We start from the raw sequence: 15,814 nt of genomic DNA on the forward strand, positions 1-15,814 counted from the left end.
AGCATTCATAAAATTATTCGTGACATTTAAAAACATTCAAAAGTAAAAAAGAAATGTTCATGAAATGTAACAATTTGTTCACATAATTTTCTAAAAAAATTCATAACATTTAAGTAATGTTTGTGCTACTAAAAAATGTTCATAAAAACTGAAAAGAAAAAAGATATGGCCGCATGTTTAAAAAAAGTTAGCACATTTTGGAAAAAAATCAACGTGTTTTCTTTGTTTTCATTTTTTTTGGTAAAAACTACAATTTGTGTTTTAAAAATGTTAAAACATGTATTCACATAAATTTTTAACTTGTACTTTTTAAGAAAAATAACTTCTGTATGAAAAATTGAACCTATATATGAAAATTGTTGAATATATATAAAAAATTGTCTTGAATTGGAAAAATATAAAAGAAAAACCCAAAAATAAACCTATAGAGAAAATCACAGAAAAAAGAAAGAAGAAAAACGGGACAAAACCTACCCAAAACCGGACGGAAGGTTCCTAAAATGAAGCCGCGCTGTAGGGGGGGCTTTCCTAAAATAGCTCGTGCACCACTCGTGTTGGGCCGGTCACACGGATGAACTCTATAGACGATGGATGCTTTTTTGAACATCAGTACACACACAATCGCTTATATACACGCGCATACACTCACTCCTATGAACGCACACACGCACATTCTACCCCTATGAGCACCTCTGAAAGACCGAGCCGATATATTATATTGAGATTTACGAAGTCACCGTAGGCGCCTCGTCGTCGACGGGAACGTCTCCCACTAAATGCGCATCGCCGGAAATCCTGAAATAAATCCAGGAATAAATGCGAGCACCAGGATTTGAACCCTAGTGGGCTGGGGATACCACAGTCCCTCTAACCATCCAACCACGGGTTGGTTCGCTATAGACGATGGATGCTACCATGTTGTAGTACGCGAGAGTTGGCATTAGCGGAACGGAATATCCGAGACCAACTAGTTAACGAACGCTCCTTCTGAAGCCTAGCAACGATCGGTGCGCCACTTGGCGTACTCTCAGTCATTCGCCACGTGTCGCGCTCTGGGCACTCCCTCCGTATTTTTTTATTTTTCCGCACGCGTTTTAGGCTTTTTTTAACGTTTTTTCTCCTTTTTTTGACGTTTGGGTTTTCCACCGGTCTTCCTTAACTTTTTGATAAAAAAATTGGTAAAAAAAATTTGCGCGAAAAAACGCGTTTTCTTTTTTCTTTCTTTCGGGAGAGTCACGATTTTGCTTTCGCGAGAGTCATAGTCATGCTCTCGGAAACGAAAAAAAACGCGTTTTTTGTTTTTTTTTCCTTTCGCGAGAATCACGGTTTTGCTTCCGCGAGAGGCATGGTTGTGCTTTAGCGAGAGTCATGGCCGCGCCTCTCGGAAACGAAAAAACGCGTTTTCTATTTTTTTTCCTTTCGCGAGAGTCACGATTTTACTTCCGCGAGAGGCATGGTTGTGTTTTCGTGAGAGTCACGGCCGTGCCTCTCGGAAACGAAAAAAAAACGCATTTTTTCCGCGAGAGTCACGGTTTTGCTTCCGCGAGCTGCGCGGTTGTGCTTTCGCGAGATTCACGGCCGTGCCTCCTCGGAAACGGAAAAAAATCGCGTTCTCTCTTTTATTTTTCCTTCTGCGAGAGTCACGGTTTTGCTTCCACGAGAGGCACGGTGTTAAGGCATCTCTCTCTCTAGGTAGTTTTGGTGATTGGTGACAATGCTTTTGCGGACTAATCGTGTGCGTTGAGTAATTCAGAGATTCATTCTTTGGCACGAGACGATCCCTTCCCCTCAGAGTTTTAAGCAAAGACGGTGTAGCTCTTTCGTTTAAGTTTTGGTGGACTTGTTTCGTAGGAGTCACCGTACTATCAAGAGGGGGTCCGCATTGAAAAGGTTAGGGTGGAATCAACACGTACACATCTCCTTTGCACCCACTGAGCCTTCCCGCTTCAATGGAGGATCTTTCATTGCTTCCTGTGTGAGCTTTGGTCCCAGTGGTAGTACCACAGACCCCAGCGGTAGTACCGCTTAAGAGCCACAGGCGGCAGTACCGCTCCCCAGCGGTAGTACCTCCTGGGGCTCTCAGCGTAGTGCCGCTGTTGTGCTGAGCTTCTACCGCCTCGACTCGAGGGTGTCGCCTCTCGTGTCGGATTTTGCGGCACTGGCAGTGGCAGTAGAGGCGGTAGTACCGCTCGCAAGTGGTAGTACTGCCCCTACCACCGCTGCTAGTACCGCCCTGGGTCCGGTTCTCGCTCCGCCCCTGGTCTCCCTCCGTCTGCACGATAGCACCGCGTGGGGGAGCGGTAGTACCGCGACACCCAGCAGTAGTACCGCTGCCCCCAGCGGTAGTACCGCTCTGTGCGGGGCTGAATGGGAGGTAACGGTTGGATTGGTTCCCTCCCTTATAAAAGGAGGTCTTCTTCTCCAAGTTGACCTACCTCTTTTCCCCCAAGCTCCATTGTTGCTCCAAAGCTCATTTTCGCCCGATCTCTCTCCCTAGCCAATCAAACTTGTTGATTCTTTAAGGATTGGTTGAGAAGGCCCGGATCTACACTTCCACCAAGAGAAATTTGATTCCCCCCACTAATCCCTTGCAGATCTTGTTACTCTTGGGTGTTTGAGCACCCTAGACGGTTGAGGTCACCTTGGAGCCATATTCCATTGTGGTGAAGCTCCGTGGTATCGTTGGGAGCCTCTAATTGGGTTGTGGAGATAGCCCCAACCTTGTTTGTAAAGGTTCGGTCGCCGCCTTCAAGGGCACCAATAGTGGAATCACGGCATCTCGCATTGTGTGAGGGCGTGAGGAGAATACATGGGTCCTAGTGGCTTCTTGGGGAGCATTGTGCCTCCACACCGCTCCAACAGAGACGTACTTCCTCTCAAAGGGAAGGAACTTCGGTAACACATCCTCGTCTCCACCGGCTCCACTTTTGGTTATCTCTTACCTTTACTTGTGCAAGCTTACTTAGTGTTGTTTTCCTTGCTTGGTTGTATGCTTGTTGTTGTTTCATCATATAGGTTGCTCACCTAGTTGCATTTCTAGACAACCTACTTGATGCAAAGTTTAATTCGGTAAAAAAGCTAAAAATTGTTAGTTGCCTATTCACCTCCCTCTAGTCAACTATATCGATCCTTTCAATTGGTATCAGAGCCTCATGTCTTTATTAAGGACTTTACCGTCCGAAGAGTATGGTTGACACCGTAGACGGTGGGGAAGAGCACCCCGGTGTGATTCCGTCCTCGTCTACGGCCGATGGGGGTTCCTCGGTCTCTCGTGAGGAGTTCAATGCGGCTTTGGACACATTGAAAACCTCCATGACGACCGAGGTTGAAAGCATGTTCAATAAGTTTTTAGAAGGCTTTAAATTATCCACCGCACCAATGAAAGTGGGTGATCCCGCTAACAAGGTGACGGATGCTAACTCCGATAAGGGGGAAGCTACGAGTGACAAAGTTCCTTTATCTAGTGGTAGAAGTGGAAATGGCATCTTTGCCCATGTTGAACCTCCACTTACTTATGGAGGACCGGTTCCCTCCACTCATTTGAATCATGTTGGTCCTCCTCCCAAGTTTGTGAAAAATGAAGATTTTGCCTCTTGGGTCTATCGCTTTAAACGTCATTTAAATCATAGTTCTACTAACCTTTGGAGAATTATTGAGCAAGGTTTCTATCCTCATGACCCAAGCAACTTCACTCCTAGAGAAGCCGCGGATCATCAATTCAACGAGTCCGCTCTTTGCATTCTCCAAGAGGCCATCCCTCCTGAAGATATTGCGCATCTCCGACCTTTCACCGTGGCCAAGGAAGCATGGTAACATGTTGTTTCCATTTACAAGGGAAGCGCAATCATTCAATGCTCCAACTATGAAGTGGTTCAAGATGAAGCCGATGAGTTTGCAATGAATGAAGATGAAGAACCTCGTGAGCTTTACCGGAGATTAATCACTCTCGCGGTCTCACTCCGAGATCATGGGAGCAAGGATACGGATGACAATTGGATCGAGCGCAAATTTTTTGAGGCCATGATGCCTTACCACAAGGCCATGTCCTCCGTCATCCGTCAAAGGCCGGACTTCCACACCTTGTCCTCAAGTGAAGTGTTGGATGAGTTTGTGGCAATGAGGATCTTAGACAAGACCGCCGACAATGCGGTGTTGCATTCTCAATGCGCAAAGAAGCCCAACCTTGCCTTGAAGGCCAAGGCTAGTCTGGAAGAAGAGGATGAAGAGGAAGAAGAGGAGAGTAACCCCGAAGATACAAAATATTCTTATCATGAGCACATGGCTCTCGTTTCAAGGCAATTTTGGAGCAAGAAGAACTCAAGGACCAACTTCAACAAGAACAACTCAAGTGGCGCCAAGGGCAAGAAACGTGTGAGGACATGCTATAATTGTGGCAATGTGAGCCACTTTGTTGCGGAGTGCCCTTATGAGAAGAGGGAAGACAATGGTGGCAAGCTCATCCGAAAAGACAAGGCCAAGTCCTTCCCCAACAACAACAACTTCACCAAGAAGACTCCTCCCAAGAGGTTGGTGGCACAAGAAGAATACAATGAGGATGGTAATGATGATGAAAACGGTGAGTCGGTTGCCATGGCCTCCGTTGCCATTGCAACAACACCAGGGGTGTCCCTCTTTGACTCACCCAATGAGAACATCACCGCCAAGTGCCTCATGGCTAAAGCCACCAACAAGGTAACCTCCAACATCAAAACTACCATCATTACTAATCCATCATTGACGGATTGCATTGATGAAAGTGAGGGGTCCAATGAGGAGGAAAATGAATCTGAGTCTTTTATGAGTAAGCTCAAGGGTAAGTCCAAGAGGCACTTTGTTGCTCTCTTGGAACAACTTGGTGAAGCCAATGACATGATCGAGGCTCACGAAGAAACCATCTCTAAGATGGAGGGGCATAGTCGTGACTATGCCGATGAGATATCGGATCTATCTAATGCGCTTGAGGAGGAGCGTGGTCGTCGTTTGGCTCTTGAGGAGTCACACAACGATGATAATGCTAAAAGTAAGAAAGATCTTGATCATGCTCTTGTTGTATCTCGTGTGCTCAATTCGCGAAGGCCAAACTCGGTGTTGATCTTGCTAGACTCAAGGAGGAGTTTGATATACTTGACAAGGCTCACAGGGCCTTCAAGGGCACTCATGCTAGCCTTAAAGAGTCTCATGATCAACTCCAAGTGAAGCTAACTAAGGCGAAAGCCACTTTTCCTCATATGGTGTTAATTGATAATGCAAATGCTACTAACCCTTGTTGTGAGCATGTGCATCTTGTGGAGGAAAATGCAAAGTTGAAGGAGCAACTTGAGAAAGGCCTTGTTTCTTGTATACAAGGTGAGAAGAACCTCAATGACCTTTTGAGCAATTAAAAGGAAGTTGTGGCCAAGGAAGGAATTGGGTTCGCACCCAAGTCCAAGAACAAGAAGGAGAATGACAAGGCCAAACGACCTCCTCCTCTCAAGCAAACTTTTGTGAAGGAGGGAGAGGGTTCTTCTAAGGAGAAGAACAACAATGTGAAAGGTGCTGGTGCCAAGAAGGGCAATGCCACCCCTTCCAACAAAGCCGACGACTTTAACCTTTCCTATGTGTTATGCCGTGCTAGTGATGGGCATGTTTATGCTAAATTTGTCGGTTATCCTTATGAGTACATTGAATGGTCAATTTGGGTTCCTAAGACCCTTGTTACTAACATCAAAGGACCCATTACAAGATGGGTACCTAAAACCAAGCATTGATCTCTTGTAGGTGTTTGCTTCCGGTGGGGGATCATGGTTGCTCGATAGTGGAGCAACAAATCATATGACTGGAAGCAAGGACTTGGTGGTGGACGTGCACAAGATTTCATCTATGCCCACCAATGTCGAGTGGGTGATGCCTCGTCTTCTAAGGTATTGGGACTTGGCAAGGTTGTCATTTCTCATGATCTCACGATCGAGAAAGTCATGCTTGTTGAGTCCCTTGCATACAATTTACTTTCCGTTCGTCACCTTGCACTCATGGGCTTTGCCACTTTCTTTGATATTGATACCGTGGCCCTTTTGTGGAGCAAGACTCTTAAAGTAGCCTTTGTTGGGCATGTCGAGAACGGTCTCTATGTGATTAACTTTTCGGAGCGACCCACTAAGACCGCGGCAAGCCTAATGGCTAAAGTTGACGTGGGACGGCTTTGGCATCGACGTTTAGCCCATGTCAATATGAGATCTTTGCAAAGTCTTCTCAAGGGGGACCATGTCCGTGGACTAACAAATGTTAGTTTTGCCGAAGATGGTGCTTGCAGCTTGTATCAAAGGAAAGCTACATGAGAAGGCTCACCCTCCCACGACTATCATTTACTCGAAGAGGCCTTTGGAGCTCCTTCACTTGGATCTCTTTGGGCCTCCATCCTTTGATAGTCTTGGGGGTAGAAAGTATTGCTTGGTGATTGTGGATGATTATTCAAGGTACACTTGGGTATACATCTTCAAGAGGAAGAGTGAGACCCAACAAACCGTCATTGACTTTGCGAATGAAGCTCAACGCCAACACAATGCAAAGATCTTGACGATAAGAAGTGACAACAGCACCAAGTTCAAGAACTACACCTTGGATGAGTTTCTTAGTGATGAGGGTATCAAGCATCAATATTCCGCACCCTACACCCCTCAACAAAATGGTGTAGCGGAGAGGAAGAACCAGACGTTGATGGATGCGGCAAGGACCATGATGGCGGAGTTCAAGTCTCCATACAATTTTTGGGCCGAAGCAATCAACACCGCGTGTCATGCATCCAATCTGTAGCGACCCGATCCCAATGGACCGTAGTCTCTGTGCTTAAGTGTCATCCCTGGATCGGTATTGCTGACACACACAGTATTCGAGGATTTATTGCAGAGTTCAATCACACACTTATTACACGAGTGTCTCAAAAAGAGTACTTATTAAAATAATATGGCTGAAGGCCATCTAAATAAGATAATTGCAGAAGCATCGAAGATAAATGAGTCCATCCAACTCCACGGCAATACTGAGAGCATGACAACGACCTAGTGCACCTTACTCTTCGTCTAAAAATTCTGCAACATGATACGTTGCAGCTGCTACCTCTTGAGCACTGCGTTGGTTTTTCCCTTGAAGAGGAAAGGGTGATGCAGCAAAGTAGCGTAAGTATTTCCCTCAGTTTTGAGAACCAAGGTATCAATCCAGTAGGAGGTTACGCACAAAATCACCTTGTACCTACACAAACAAATAAGAACCTTGCAACTAACGCGATAAAGGGGTTGTCAATCCCTTCACGACCACTTGCAAAAGTGAGATCTGATAGAGATAATAAGATAAATATTTTTGATATTTTTATGATATAGATTGGAAAGTAAAGATTGCAAAATAAAATAGATTGGAAACTTATATGATGGAAAATAGACCCGGGGGCCATAGGTTTCACTAGTGGCTTCTCTCAAGATAGCATAAGTATTACGGTGGGTGAACAAATTACTGTCGAGCAATTGATAGAAAAGTGCATAGTTATGAGAATATCTAGGCATGATCATGTATATAGGCATCACGTCCGCGACAAGTAGACCGAAACGATTCTGCATCTACACTATTACTCCACACATCGACCACTATCCAGCATGCATCTAGAGTATTAAGTTCATAAGAACAGAGTAACACATTAGGCAAGATGACATGATGTAGAGGGATAAACTCAAGCAATATGATATAAATCCCATCTTTTTATCCTCGATGGCAACAATACAATACGTGCCTTGCTGCCCCTGCTGTCACTGGGAAAGGACACCGCAATATTGAACCCAAAGCTGAGCACTTCTCCCATTGCAAGAAAGATCAATCTAGTAGGCCAAACCAAACTGATAATTTGAAGAGACTTGCAAAGATAACAAATCATACATAAAAGAATTCAGAGGAGATTCAAATATTGTTAATAGATAATCTTGATCATAAACCCACAATTCATCGGATCTCGACAAACACACCGCAAAAAGAATTACATCGAATAGATCTCCAAGAGAATCGAGGAGAACTTTGTATTGAGATCCAAAGAGAGAGAAGAAGCCATCTAACTAATAACTATGGACCCGAAGGTCTGTGGTAAACTACTCACACATCATCGGAGAGGCTCTGGTGTTGATGTAGAAGCCCTCCGTGATCGATTCCCCCACTGGCGGAGCGCCGGAAAAGGCCCCAAGATGGGATCTCACAGGTACAGAAGGTTGCGGCGGTGGAAATAGGGTTTCGTGGTGCTCCTGGATGTTTTCGGGGTATATGGGTATATATAGGAGGAAGAAGTAGGTCGGTGGAGCTACGAGGGGCCCATGAGGGTGGGGGGCGCGCCTCCCTGCCTCGTGGCCTCCTTGCTTCTTTCTTGACGTCCACTCCAAGTCTCTGGATCATGTTTGTTCCAAAAATCACTCTCCCGAAGGTTTCATTCCGTTTGGATTCCGTTTGATATTCCTTTCCGCGAAACACTGAAATAGGCAAAAAAACAATTTGCACTGGGCCTTTGGTCAGTAGGTTAGTCCCAAAAATAATATAAAAGTGTATAATAAAGCCCATTAAACTGTTGGGGAACGTAGCAGAAATTCAAAATTTTCTACGCATCACCAAGATCAATCTATGGAGTAATCTAGCAACGAGGGGAAGGGGAGTGCATCTACATACCCTTGTAGATCGCGATGCGGAAGCGTTGCAAGAACGCGGATGAAGGAGTCGTACTCGTAGCGATTCAGATCGCGGTTGATTCCGATCTAAGCACCGAAGAACGGTGCCTCCGCGTTCAACACACGTGCAGCCCGGTGACGTCTCCCACGCCTTGATCCAGCAAGGAGAGAGGGAGAGGTTGGGGAAGACTCCGTCCAGCAGCAGCACGACGGCGTGGTGGTGGTTGAGGAGTGTGGCAATCCTGCAGGGCTTCGCCAAGCACCGCGGGAGAGGAGGAGGAAGAGGGGTAGGGCTGCGCCATGAAGGAGATGTGTTCTCATGTGTATGGCAGCCCCAAAACCCCAATATATATAGGGGAGGGGGAGGGCTGCACCCCCTCTAGGGTTCCCACCCCAAGGGGTGGCGGCCAGCCCTAGATCCCATCTAGGGGGGCGGCCAAGGGGGGAAGAGAGGGGGGCGCCACTAGGGTGGGCCTTAAGGCCCATCTGGACCTAGGGTTTGCCCCCTCCCACTCTCCCATGTGCCTTGGGCCTTGGTGGGGGGGCGCACCAGCCCACCTGGGGCTGGTCCCCTCCCACACTTGGCCCACGCAGCCTTCTGGGGCTGGTGGCCCCACTTGGTGGACCCCCGGGACCCTCCCGGTGGTCCCGGTACATTACCGATAGCACCCGAAACTTTTCCGGTGACCAAAACAGGACTTCCCATATATAAATCTTTACCTCCGGACCATTCCGGAACTCCTCGTGACGTCTGGGATCTCATCCGGGACTCCGAACAACATTCGGTAACCACGTACGTACTTTCCCTATAACCCTAGCGTCATCGAACCTTAAGTGTGTAGACCCTACGGGTTCGGGAACCATGCAGACATGACCGAGACGTTCTCCGGCCAATAACCAACAGCGGGATCTGGATACCCATGTTGGCTCCCACATGTTCCACGATGATCTCATCGGATGAACCACGATGTCGGGGATTCAATCAATCCCGTATACAATTCCCTTTGTCTATCGGTATGTTACTTGCCCGAGATTCGATCGTCGGTGTCCCGATACCTTGTTCAATCTCGTTACCGGCAAGTCTCTTTACTCGTTCCGTAACTCACATCATCCCGTGATCAACTCCTTGGTCACATTGTGCACATTATGATGATGTCCTACCGAGTGGGCCCAGAGATACCTCTCCGTTTACATGGAGTGACAAATCCCAGTCTCAATTCGTGCCAACCCAACAGACACTTTCGAAGATACCTGTTGTGCACCTTTATAGCCACCCAGTTACGTTGTGACGTTTGGTACACCCAAAGCATTCCTACGGTATCCGGGAGTTGCACAATCTCATGGTCTAAGGAAATGATACTTGACATTAGAAAAGCTCTGAGCAAACGAACTACACGATCTTGTGCTAGGCTTAGGATTGGGTCTTGTCCATCACATCATTCTCCTAATGATGTGATCCCGTTATCAACGACATCCAATGTCCATGGTCAGGAAACCGTAACCATCTATTGATCAACGAGCTAGTCAACTAGAGGCTTACTAGGGACATGGTGTTGTCTATGTATCCACACATGTATCTGAGTTTCCTATCAATACAATTCTAGCATGGATAATAAACGATTATCATGAATAAGGAAATATAATAATAACCAATTTGTTATTGCCTCTAGGGCATATTTCCAACATAAACATCCAAAACAGATATTATAATAGCATGGAACAATAAAAAATTATAGATACATTGGAGACGTATCAAGCATCCCCAAGCTTAATTCCTGCTCGTCCTCGAGGAGGTAAATGATAAAAACAATTTTTTTGATGTGGAATGCTAGCTAACATAATTTTCTAACTAATTCTCTTTATTGTGGCATGAATGTTCAGATCCGAGAGATTCAAGATAAAAGTTTAATGTTGACATAAAAATAATAATACTTCAAGCATACTAACTAAGCAATTATTTCTTCTCAAAATAACATGGCCAAAGAAAGTTCATCCCTACAAAATCATATAGTTTGGTCATGCTCCACTTTCGTCACACAAGAATGCTCTCATCATGCACAACCCCGATGACAAGCCAAGCAATTGTTTCATACTTTAGTAATCTCAAACTCTTTTCAACTTTCACGCAATACATGAGCGTGAGCCATGGATATAGCACTATGGGTGGAATAGAGTATGATGATGGGGGTTATGTGGAGAAGACAAAAAAAGAGAAAGTCTCACATTGACGCGGCTAATCAACGGGCTAGGGAGATGCCCATCAATTGATGTCAATGCAAGGAGTAGGGATTGCCATGCAACAGATGCACTAGAGCTATGAATGTATGAAAGCTCAACAAAAGAAACTAAGTGGGTGTGCATCCAACTTGCTTGCTCATGAAGATCTAGGGCATTTGAGGAAGCCCATTGTTGGAATATACAAGCCAAGTTCTATAATGAAAAATTCCCACTAGTATATGAAAGTGACAAAACAAGAGACTCTCTATCATAAAGATCATGGTGCTACTTTGAAGCACAAGTGTGGAAAAGAAAGGATAGTAGCATTGTCCCTTTTTATTTATTTTTATTTCTTTTTTTGGCCTTTTTTTTATTTGGCCTTTCTCTTTTTTTGGGGACAATGCTCTATTAATGATGATCATTACAGTTCTATTTATTTACAACTCAATGATTACAACTCGATACTAGAACAAAATATGACTCTATCTAAATGCCTCCGGCGGTGTACCGGGATGAGCAATGAATCAAGAGTGACATGTATGATAAATTATGCATGGTGGCTTTGCCACAAATACTATGTCAACTACATGATCATGCAAGGCAATATGACAATGATGAAGCGTGTCATAATAAATGAAACTGTGGAAAGTTGCATGGCAATATATCTTGGAATGACTATGGAAATGCCATAATAGGTAGGTATGGTGGCTGTTTTGAGGAAGATATAAGGAGGTTTATGTGTGATAGAGCGTATCATATCACGGGGTTTGGATGCACCGGGGAAATTTGCACCAACTCTCAAGGTGAGAAAGGGCAATGCACGGTATCGAAGAGGCTAGCAATGATGGAAAGGTGAGAGTGCGTATAATCCATGGACTCAACATTAGTCATAAAGAACTCACATACTTATTGCAAAAATCTACAAGTCATAAAAAACCAAGCATTACGCGCATGCTCCTAGGGGGGTAGATTGGTAGGAAAAGACCATCGCTCGTCCCTGACCGCCACTCATAAGGATGACAATCAAAGAACACCTCATGCTTCAAATTTGTTACACAACGTTTACCATACGTGCATGCTACGGGACTTGCAAACTTCAACACAAGTATTTCTAAAATTCACAACTACTCAACTAGCACAACTCTAGTATTACCATATTCATATCTCAAAACAATCATCAAGTATCAAACTTCTCATAGTATACAATGCACTTTTTATGAAAGTTTTTATTATACCCATCTTGGATGCCTATCATATTAGGACTAATTTTATAGCCAAAGCAAACTACCATGCTGTTCTAAAGGACTATCAAAATAATATAAGTGAAGCATGAGATATCAATAATTTCTATAAAATAAAACCACCACCGTGCTCAAAAAGATATAAGTGAAGCACTAGAGTAAAATTATCTAGCTCAAAAGATATAAGTGAAGCACATAGAGTATTCTAATAAATTCCAATTCATGTGTGTCTCTCCCAAAAGGTGTGTACAGCAAGGATGATTGTGGTAAACTAAAAAGCAAAGACTCAACTCATACAAGACGCTCCAAGCGAAACACATATCATGTGGTGAATAAAAATATAGCCTGAAGTAAAGTTACCGATGGACGAAGACGAAAGAGGGGATGCCTTCCGGGGAATCCCCAAGCTTAGGCTTTTGGTTGTCCTTGAATTTTACCTTGGGGTGCCTTGGGCATCCCCAAGCTTAGGCTCTTTCCACTCCTTATTCCATAATCCATCAAATCTTTTACCCAAAACTTGAAAACTTCACAACACAAAACTCAACAGAAAATCTCATGAGCTCCGTTAGCGAAACAAAACAAACCACCACTTCAAGGTACCGTAATGAACTCATTATTAATTTATATTGGTTTTAAACCTAATGCATTCCAACTTCTCTATGGTTTATACCTCCGATACTAGCCATAGATTCATCAAAATAAGCAAACAACACACGAAAAACAGAATCTGTCAAAAACAGAACAGTCTGTAGTAATCTGTATCAAACGTATACTTCTGGAACTCCAACAATTCTGAAATAAATTGGTGGACGTGAGGAATTTGTCTATTAATCATCTTCAAAAAGAATCAACCTAAAAGCACTCTCCAGTAAAAAATGGGAGCTAATCTCGTGAGCGCTAAAGTTTCTGTTTTTTACAGCAAGATCATAAAGACTTAACCCAAGTCTTCCCAAAGGTTATACTTGGCACAAAAACTAATTAAAAACATGAAAACACATCTAAACAGAGGCTAGATAAATTATTTATTACTAAACAGAACCAGCAAGCAAGAAACAAAAATAAAATTGGGTTGCCTCCCAACAAGCGCTATCGTTTAACGCCCCTAGCTAGGCATAAAGGCAAGGATAGATCTAGGTATTATCATCTTTGGTATGCAGTACATAAGTGGCTCTCATAATAGATTCATAAGGTAATTTAATCTTATTTCTAGGAAAGTGTTCCATGCCTTTCCTTAACGGAAATTGGAATTTAATATTTCCTTCTTTCATATCAATAATTGCACCAATCGTTCTAAGGAAAGGTCTACCAAGAATAATAGGACATGTAGGATTGCAATCTATGTCAAGAACAATGAAATCTACGGGCACATAATTCCTATTGGCAACAATAAGAACATCATTAATCCTTCCCATAGGTTTCTTAATGGTGGAATCCGCAAGATGCAAGTTTAAAGAACAATCATCAAATTCACGGAAACCTAATACATCACACAAAGGTTTTGGAATCATGGAAACACTAGCACCCAAATCACACAAAGCATAGCATTCATGATCTTTAATATTAATTTTAATAGTAGGTTCCCACTCATCATAAAGTTTTCTAGGGATAGAAACTCCTAATTCAAGCTTTTCTTCATAGGATTGCATTAAAGCATCAACGATATGTTTGGTAAAAGCTTTATTTGGACTATAAGCATGAGGAGAATTTAACACGGATTGCAACAAGGAAATACAACCTATTAAAGAACAATTATCATAATTAAATTTCTTGAAATCCAAAATAGTGGATTCATTGCTATGTAAAGTTTTGACCTCTTCCATCCCACTTTTACCAAATTTTGCATCAAGATCTAAAAACTCTGAATCATTGGGACGCCTTTTAACTAAAGTTGACTCATCTCCAGTCCCATCATTATCAAGATTCATATTACAAAACAAAGATTTAATGGGAGACACATCAATCACTTTTAGATCTTCATCCCTATTATCATGAAAACTAGAAGAACACGCTTTTACAAAGCAATCTTTCTTAGCGCGCATCCTAGCGGTTCTTTCTTTGCACTCATCAATGGAAGTTCTCATAGCTTTGAGAGACTCATTGATATCATGATTAGGTGTAATAGATCTAAGTTTCAAAGAATCAACATCAAGAGAAATTCTATCCACGTTCCTAGCCAACTCATCAATCTTAGGCAATTTTTCTTCAAGCAAAGGATTGAAATTCTTTTGAGAAATCATAAATTCTTTAACACTAGTCTCAAAATCAGAGGGCATCTTATTAAAATTTCCATAAGAGTTGTTGTAGGAATTACCATAATTATTAGAGGAATTACTAGGATACGGCCTAGGATTAAAGTTTCCTCTATAAGCGTTGTTACCAAAATTGTTCCTACCAACGAAATTCACATCCATAGATTTATTATTATTCTCAATCAAAGTAGACAAAGGAATATTATAAGGATCAGAACAAGCACTCTTATTAGCAAACAATTTCATAAGTTCATCCATCTTTCCACTCAAAACATTAATCTCTTCTATCGCATGAACCTTTTTACTAGTAGATCTTTCGGTGTGCCATTGAGAGTAATTAACCATAGTATTATCTAGGAGTTTAGTAGCTTCTCCTAAAGTGATTTCCATAAAAGTGCCTCCCGGGGCCGAATCTAAAAGGTTTCTAGAAGCAAAATTCAATCCGGCATAAAAAATTTGTATAATCATCCATAAATTCAAACCATGTGTAGGGCAATTACGTATCATTAATTTCATCCTCTCCCAAGCTTGCGCAACATGTTCATGATCAAGTTGCTTAAAATTCATAATATCGTTTCTAAGAGAGATGATCTTAGCGGGAGGAAAATACTTAGAGATAAAAGCATCTTTGCACTTATTCCAAGAATCAATACTATTTTTAGGCAAAGACGAAAACCAAGTTTTAGCACGATCTCTAAGCGAAAACGGAAATAGCTTCAATTTAACAATATCATTATCCACATCTTTCTTCTTTTGCATATCACAAAAATCAACAAAGTTGTTTAGATGTGTAGCGGCATCTTCACTAGGAAGGCCAGAGAATTGATCTTTCGTGACAAGATTCAACAAAGCAGCATTAATTTCACAAGATTCAGCATCGGTAATAGGAGCAATCGGAGTGCTAAGAAAATCATTGTTGTTGGTATTGGAAAAGTCACACAATTTAGTATTGTCTTGAGCCATCGTGGCAAACAACACAAGCACACAAGAAGCAAGCGAAAATAGGCAAACGGAAAAAGAGGGCGAATAAAACGACAAAGGTGAAGTGGGGGAGAGGAAAACGAGAGGCAAATGGAAAATAATGTAATGCGAGGGATAAGAGTTTGTGATGGGTACTTGGTATGTCTTGACTTGACTTGGCAACTGCGCCAAAAATGGCTAGCTGTTGGGAGATCAAATCTTGACTTGACTTGGCGTAAGCCTCCCCGGCAACGGCGCCAGAAATCCTTCTTGCTACCTCCTGAGCACTGCGTTGGTTTTTCCCTTGAAGAGGAAAGGGTGATGCAGCAAAGTAGCGTAAGTATTTCCCTCAGTTTTGAGAACCAAGGTATCAATCCAGTAGGAGGTTACACACAAAATCGCCTTGTACCTACACAAACAAATAAGAACCATGCAACCAACGCGGTAAAGGGGTTGTCAATCCCTTCACGGCCACTTG

Source organism: Triticum aestivum, chromosome 5D (assembly GCF_018294505.1).
Source record: "Triticum aestivum cultivar Chinese Spring chromosome 5D, IWGSC CS RefSeq v2.1, whole genome shotgun sequence".
Taxonomy (NCBI): domain Eukaryota; kingdom Viridiplantae; phylum Streptophyta; class Magnoliopsida; order Poales; family Poaceae; genus Triticum; species Triticum aestivum.